The 8814-nt window shown below is 40.3% G+C and overlaps 1 pseudogene; it reads right to left on the bottom strand.

Annotated features, from left to right (window-relative positions):
- Window positions 1-327: 327 nt before the first annotated feature.
- LOC26515120 lies at window positions 328-6762 on the bottom strand (annotated as a pseudogene).
- Between the last annotated feature and the right edge of the window lie 2052 nt (window positions 6763-8814).

Raw genomic sequence — 8814 nt, forward strand, 5'->3', positions numbered from 1 at the left:
TTTTATGTCATTATAAGAGTTTTTTCCAACTGCATAATGTTTGATTTATTATTGCATGTAACAGGTACGAGTACAACAACGGTCTACGGGCAATGGCACCCCAAAGACCCGCCATCTCGGCTCACTAATGAATTTCCTGCTCGGCTCCTCCTTTCTCTTGGCCACTTTCAAAGGATGACTCTGGCTGGCAGCTCATTAAGCCCTCTATTGACTGGATAAAGATGGAACAATGGCCAATACAAAGGCGCACCGGGCCCCGAATCATAACTCATTGAACTTTAGCCGGCAGCAGCCGTTGAAACATAAAAAGTGTCAATCAGTGAATCTGCTGTGGCAACGATGGTGACGCCTCCAAAGACCCATTACAATGCCATTTTTATGAACACTGGCTGGAGGGGCACTACCATTGCAGGAGTGAAAGCAGTGGCAGTGGCAATGTGGCAGCAACAGCAGCAGCAGCAGAAGATGCCACACGAAAAACAACAACAGGCAGCAGCAGCAACCGAAGCAGACGTTAGGGTCGTAAATGTGGTAATAATAGTCGCCGAGGGCCAAAAACTCCAACGTTTGCTAGTTGCGGTCGGGATTTTCTGAGGGGTGGGCTGGCGCATCATGCACTTGCCAAAAAATCAAAAAAAAGGAGTTGTGGTTTTATTTTTAAAACTAAATTATATGAAGTTACGCTTAAATACTTTGTTACAATCATTTAAAAAAAGCTGTAAGCCCACTTTGAGAAATACGTAAATTTTTTAAATAAATATATATTGTTATTTTTATCAGTGTCCTGAAAATGGCCAGCTAGATTCTTGGGGGGATGTGCCTTGGGTTCATTCGGGCCATTGGCTGGTGTCGAAAAGCAAGACATAAATGTCTAACATATGGCCGGGATGGCTCACGGAGTTGGCCGGCAAAGCGACAGGTCTATTACCAAAAGCCTGCTTTTGACGGGTTATTGGACTGGGACGCTTCTGTGGATGGTTTTCTCAAGCGTTTTTTGACGATCTTCCCATCAAAATGTGTGGGTATAGTAAGTAGTTCTTAAGCTAAGTGATAAATGAGTTTTCAGAGACTTAAACTGAAGTCTGAACTGAATTTTGGTAATAAAACTCATGAAACCAAATCCCCAATTTATTTCAACAAATCCTCAACGAATTGAAAACTGACATTGGTGGCAAACTGAGATATTCCGTAAAATATCCAATCTATTGAAAGCAAATAGTCTCCAGTTGGCAATGGCAGTCGCATCACTTCGGTCGACAAGTACATGTCCTTAAGGAAGAGATGACCCTTTTAACATTCAAAAATTAATTCAGAAAAAGCGAGAGTTTTGGGAGAGCTTACCTCAAAAGGACATGTATGATTGATGTTGGAGAACCGTTTGTAAATATTAAACATTAATATACCAATAGCGTCGTATGGCCGGCGCATGAAACGACAGCCGTCGATCTTTACATTTACCATCCAAGGCTTATAGCCACTCGCCCTTTTGAAGAGTTGGTAATGAGTCGTAATGTTGTTGGTCGGATGGATGAAAGTGGCATTGAAATTGAACGAAACTCTGTTACGCCCCACCGCCTTCAAACGATACGTATTTATCCGAACCCAGGACTTGTTATAGCTGCCCAGGCCACGTTTGTCATTTTAAAACAACCGAATCCTACAAATTCAAAATATTCTCACATAATTAATTTTTGAGTTATTTTTTTGAAGCTTACTATTGGACGGAAAAAGTAGAGAGTAATCACGGCTAAAATGCCCAATGCCAACCGCATGATACTTGTCTATTGAAAAAACTCGACAGTTGTATTCCCGAAACTTTTAATATATTTTATTTATATTATATATGTACGGAAAATAGTGAGTGTCTAGGCCTCACTAATTTTATTTACAATCTAACTAATGATTTTTTAATGAGTACCATAATTTCTTCTTGTGTAATTTTGTATTTAGATCATAATCCTGGCACATGTGAAATATGTATTAATACCCGGTATTTGAAGAGTCCAAGGGTATATTCAATTCGAGGGAATTTATGTTGCAATTAGAAGTACAATATATCATAGAGCTTTCTTTTTTAATTTTTTTAAAATGTGTGGAGTTTATTTTAAATATCATAATGTACATAAAAAGAAAATGTTTTTTTGTAGGATAAAAGAAAATTATATTTATCAAGCTATGATGATTAAAAATACACAATACTTTTGCAGTAATTTCTTTTACAAATATTTAAATCAAGTCCTCAATGAATTCGAAACTAACATTTACTACGAACTGGGGCTTCTCGTAAAAGAACCAATAGGACGAAAACTCCCTGGAATATAATGACAACAGTTTTACAATGTGTATCTTATTTTATAGAACTTGTAACTTTAAACTTACATCCATAGGACAGGTGTGGTTGATATTCGAAAAGTCAGACGGCATTTCAAAGAAAATATTATAGTGAAAATGGCGAAAAACAGAAAACCCTTGTCCATGACTTATGGATGGAGAATATTATAAATATATTAAATAGTTTGAATAAAATACTCTATCCACTGAACTATATAAATCGTTGGTTTTGTTATTAATTACCAGATCGTTTATATAATAAAATCAATATGAAACGTATTGTAACGTATTTTAAAATCAATAGAATGGATAAACTCACAATAATTTTACTTAAAATCAATTTAATGTTTCCACAGTTTCCAAGCTAATGATTTTTTAATAACAAGCCCCAAACGATTTATTGTAATTGTTTCGGGTATAATTGATGTTCTGATCACGATTCTAGTTGGAAAATGGGCTGTCACATGAGAATAGATTTTGGAAAGGGCTCAAAGTTCAAGTTCATAATCAGCTTACTTTTTAGAAATACAGAAAATAGAGAAACATTTTTAATTGCAAAGCTGTGACAATCGATTGAATATATTTGTGTTTAATCATCTCATAAATAACTGTTGAAATTAAAGGTAAAGCTATACTCTTTAAAAGTATAAAAATTAAATTTATTTATTATTTTAAAAAATCTCAACTAAACCTCCCATTAATAACCCCAAAAAAGTAAAACGAAGCCCGTCCACAATGAAGGAAATCCTCGGCTCTTTTCAACCCAGATGGCCCTGGCCAGTGGCACAATGAGGTGCTGAAAGTCAAGGGAGCTGTGTGGCAAATGCTCATTATACAAATTGCAAAAGTAGACGACGACAGATCCACAGAAAGAGCCACCAGACGCACAAAAACCGAGACCGGAGAACGCTAAGAAGTCAACGAAAGGCTGAAAGGCCCCTGAAAGACACCTTTTGGAAGCCGCAAAGACATTGATGGAATGACTGACAGACAGACAGACCGACCCGACAATCCCCAATCCCTGGCTCTGAATTCAAATTCAAATGAAGCTGCAGCCGAGCAAAAGAATCTATTAAGATATTATCAGAGGAGACCAGGGGAAGGGAGGGAAATCACTGCAATTGTTGCAGACAATTTGGGTCGGCTGCCAAGGAGGCAGCCCACAATTGCGGCCATTAGTGCTGATCGAGGGGGTTACTCGAGAGTAGTCTCAGACTGATTTCGAGTCTGGTGGGTCGGTCGGTCCATGGCAAAGTAAAGCAACCCTTTTTCTTGTCTCGACCGACCCGACCCGAGTGTGTGTGTTTTTTCGTTCGTTTTGTAGACATTTTTCGTATGACAACGACAAATATTTGCCGGATAATATGAATAACAAAGCCGAGGCCTGAGATGGCGCGACTGAAGCGACTCTGTCAGTGGGCGATGCGGGTGGTTTGCTAGGTGGTTCGTTGGGTGGTTCGGCGGGTGGTTGAGGGCTATACCGAACCGAACACCAAACTCCAGCCAGGGGTGGTTAGCCAGCCAACCTACTTAAGCCGCAGTTAGAGTTCCAGACTCTTGTCCACAGTCACTGATTTTTCAGTTATACACAGAGAGAAATAATCTGAAGGATCTCTTAGATATTGGGGGTTTCAAATGTTACCTTTTACCTCAAAAATTATTTTGAGAAAATAATGGCTCTAAAATCTTTGTAAATATCTTTTAAAAAATGTCCTTTTTTCGGCCAAGTGAGATTTGTGATTCTGGCCGGGGCCAGACGTCTACAACTTAAACTAAAAGGCTATGTGCCCCGTTGCTGCTGTCGCCGGTGTCTGAGATGCAGACAACTTCAAAATGGAGCAGAGCCGTAACCGTAGCCGGAGCTGGAGCTGGAGCTGGTGCCGGAGAATAGCTCCGGTGGTCCTAGACAACGGCTGGCTGACTGGCTGGATGGCTGGCTGGACTGATGACTGACACAAAAGTGCTTTTGTTGCAAAGTTTAATGAAGAAGAACACAATGATGATGATGATGATGATGAGGGAGGGAGGCTAGGTGACTAGCTGCGACAAATGAGACATAAAAAGCTTAGGCGAAAGTAATAGCCAAAAAGAGAATAATTAAGTCGACCAAATGAAGTAAAAATTTATTTTAAAAATTGATAGAGATTTGCATAAAACTTTAAAGCAGGGGTGCCCAAGCACTGCTTATGACAGAGCAAATTCCAATACCTATGCACAAAAGCACAAATACATATGAGCGATAGTTTTTTTTTTTTTTTCTATCGTATCACTGAAAAAAATTTTTGTAACATTTTCAACAGAAAAAAAAAAAAAAATTATTTCGGATAATTGAGAATTAATTTTAGGATTATAATTATTTTCAATATGCTCAATTATTTTTCGAATTTTTTTTACTGCGCTTCCATATCGGCTTGTGACGCAGATACTTTAGCATAGCATTTAATAAAATGCCTTTCCAAATTAATTTTTTTGTTTCCGCTTATTATTATATTACATATAATACATTGCTGCTCGCAAAGAAAATTTTCGGCAAAGAAAAAATTCATCGTTCCAAAGTCAACCATTCTGTCCAAAACCTCAACAAGAAGTGATTTCTTGCAGTGAAAAGTTTTCGGCAATCCAACAACAAAATGCCAAAAAAGTGTTGAAACTGTTTAAGTGTTATTAAACTAAGAAAAATTGTTATTGTAATTTGCCTTGCCTATACTGGGAGCAGCACACGTATATGATTTTGCTCTACCCATATGACAGAGCAATCCAACAACAAAGGAGGAACGAGAGCAATGGGACTGGGCATCCCTGCTTTAAAGGATACCTGGTACCTGGACAAAAAATCATCCCCATTTATGGACATTTCAAAGTGCAGTTAGTTGCTTGGTTGGCTTGACACTAAGCCGACTGATGGTGCCACAAGAGGCATTGCCCCTTCCCAATAAGCCCATAGCCCCGATCTTTTCTGGACACAAAAATTGTGCCCACTGTCTGGCATTGGACAGGCCAACAAAAAAAAAAAATTAAGGAGAAAAAGCGAAAAAACAAAAAACTAAAAATTGAAAAATCGAAAAAACCCAAGTGCAGTGCAGCGACAAAAAACAAAAAAATAAAAAATAAAAAATAAAAATTGCATGCTGAGCTTTGCTGTTGTTGCTCTTGCCTCGTACCTCTTACCTCTTACCTCTCCTGTGATGCACTTCAGACGGCGGCAACGTCGACGACGACGATGACGATGACGACGACGTCGCTTTGTTGCAGCCCAGCACAATCGACACACAGACAGGGGGGAGGGGCAGTGACAAGAGGGGTGACGACAACAGACGGGGTCGCGAAGGGTTAGCAGGGGGTTCCGTCGGGGAGTCGCGGCGAACTGCAGACCGTGGCAGACAAAACAATATGTTTGTTTGGATTATATCCAACATGCAACACATACATACATATATACATGCAACGTGCAACGCACACACACACACACACACACAGTTGCAACGAGGCTTCTTTGTATGCGCAAACAATTGGAGCAGGCGGAAGTTGCATGGCGGCAGCGGCGACGTCGGCTGCCCGGACAACCATCAGAGCGACAGAGATGGGCGAGGGGTAAGAGACTGAGAGGGCGATATCAGGGGCGAGTCACGACCGAACACCCCATGGTGCACCTTGAAAATGCATTTTTTTCGCAGCTTCACCGGCCCCAGCGCCTTGATTAACTGTCAGTGACTGAAAAGTGATTTAATCAAGGCACAGTCCCACCAAAAAATAAAAGGATATTTAAGCCAGAAACTTGAGTTTTATGAACTAAGAGATACCCAGTATTTTGTCAGTACAAGCCACCTCCAAAGAGTCAAAATCAAAACATTAAAAGTCTCAGTTTCTATCAAAACTCTTGCAAAAATAATAAATTTTCCTCCTCTCTATAACTAAGATATACCCTTCCATCCCACAAGCAATGGATATCAAAAATGGCAACTGGAACATCAGCAACATGTGCTCCATATGGACCAGGAATACGAGCTCCTTTCAAGAGATTCTGATTCTTACCAAGACCGGATCAGACACGGAGTTGAAATTTGGGGCAGAGCCCATAGCCAGCCCCCTCGACTTTGGATTCGACACTCCAGCGGTCCGCTGGACATCAATCAACTTGAGACTGGCTGGGCGCGCCATGCCCCCGATCTGATGCCCCAAAGTGAGCATCCTTCAAGACGGTCCGGCCTTTTAGTCGAAATCCACTTGCATCGCCCTTGTTTGACATGGCCATGCCATAATTATAGTCAGTCTATAGCCAGCCTGCCTGCCCCAATCTCGGACTTTACTGACTTGGACTTGCAGCTGGACATGGTCATCGAATTGGTGCTGGGACTGGGACTGGGTCTGGGGATGGGGACTGGGTCTGGGACTTGCAGCTTGTTTTGAGAGCGCTTTTTTTCGTTCCAACATCTCGGGTAGTGCAACCAAATGATGCACCTTGGGAGGTATATATTTTATTAAATATATTTCTTAAAAATTACTAGAAATTATATTTTGTTTTTTTAAAAATGTTGCAAGAAATGATATCCAAGAAGACAGTAGTATTAGGTTGCCTAGTCAGCATAAACATTTTATTAATCCTTAAAATATTCTTCTAAAAGTATGTACTTTTTATAGAATAAATATAAATATTTTAATAAAATTTAATATTAACTTGAAATGAATGAAACCACAGTGCAAGCAAACACCGGGGCGCATCTGCAAGCGGCCTATCAATTTTTGACGAGACAATCTCAGAGTCCAAAGAGGGCAGTTCAAAAAAATGCAGTCGGAGCAATTGGCTGGCCGGCCAGGGGTCGCTCGAGAGGTGAGCTTACTCTGGCCCAGGGGTAGGAGCTGGGGGCAGGGAGCAGACGTCTGCGGTCTGTGCATAAAATTACGATAAGTGCAGGCGAGGCCGCAGTCCACAGGGCAGACTCCGACTCACCTCACCTCCTGCCCGAAACCTCCAACAATTTTTTTTTCTCCTTCCTCCATTCAGAGATGAACTGTTGACTGTTGGGCTTCTTCTGCAGGGTGCTTCTTCTGGTTGGGATTCTCCCCTCAAATCTCCTGAGAAACGCCATTGTCAACTGGCAGTGCTCGCAGTGTATGAGTGTCCTTGTGCCTGGCCTTACATAAGCCTATTTGCTTATTATCCTATTAAATGCCAGGCCAAAAAAAGTCACGAAAATCTTACAGAGAAAAAAAAATTATAGTTTTTAGGATATTATGTTCTAAGATATATTTTAAACCATATATTTTTTCCAACCCTAGATTTATAAAAATATTTAAGATATTGCCTAGTAAGAACATAATAGTATAATATTATAATAACTTCTCATTTTTTATCCCAGTGTACAAAAAAGGAAGAGAAGCTAAAGAAGACGACAAAATAACCTGAGAAAAAGTCGAACAAAGCTTAAGAAAAGGACACTTGTATGTACCTTCTGTGCAAAGGATACACAAGTGTCTCATTAAAAGAAATAAAGGACAAGCCAAGCGCCGACGAAGTCCTTAAAGTCAACTCGTATCCCTACGAAGAGACAAGGATTGTGAGCTTCTGAGAAACAGAGATAGCGATAGCAAGGAAGAAAAGGATAGCAGGGTGCTGACTGCAGGAAAGGGCGATTGAAAGGCAGTCGCAACATGAGCGACTTCAAGGACAACTACGGACACAAAACCAACAACAAGTGCCAAAAAAATCAACGAAAATGCGCTATTAAGGCAATTTTTTCGGTTGGAATCCAACAAGCCGGCTCTCCGTCTCCGTCTCCATCCCCATGTCCCATGACATGGCCTGCTCATGATTACAGCGCATCCTCCAGACGGGACATGGGAGACGGGAGACTGTAGACTGGAGACAGGCGACCGAAGACAGGAGACAGGCGACGGCTCGCAAAGTGGCTCAATGTCAGACACAGACTCGGGCACAGACAGCGCGACACAGACACCAGACGCCTCAAAGTGATTCAAATGCCCCGCTCACACATACCAGACGCGTACTTATAGCCCCCCTTAGACGCCCGATCCAATCCAAATCCATACACACTCACTCCCTCGAAGGGTTCTTCCCTTTTTGGGCTCTCATCGATGCAACCTATATACACAATGCCGCTCAATGTGCAAGGAGATTTAAGTCAGCCATCATGACCGTGCCTCGAAAAGTGATATACCCTAGATTTTAAATTAATAAATTTTTGTTGCCTACTTTAAGGCGATCTTGTGATAGCGGATACTTAATATGGAAAGAAAGTTTATAAAAAATAAGAAAATTGTGTTTTCTAAGAATATAACTTTGTTACTTAAGAGTATATAGATTTTCATTTATAATTATTATATAATAATTTAAAAACTTTAGCCTAGAAACCAAAACTTTAGTTTATTTAAACAATTTTAGGATGATATAATACTTGATATTATGTACATAAACAAAAAAAAACATGTTATTATCAGTCAGACGTATATTTTTGCGTTTCTTTG

This window comes from Drosophila ananassae, chromosome 2R (assembly GCF_017639315.1).
Source record: "Drosophila ananassae strain 14024-0371.13 chromosome 2R, ASM1763931v2, whole genome shotgun sequence".
In the NCBI taxonomy this organism is placed as follows: Eukaryota; Metazoa; Arthropoda; class Insecta; order Diptera; family Drosophilidae; genus Drosophila; species Drosophila ananassae.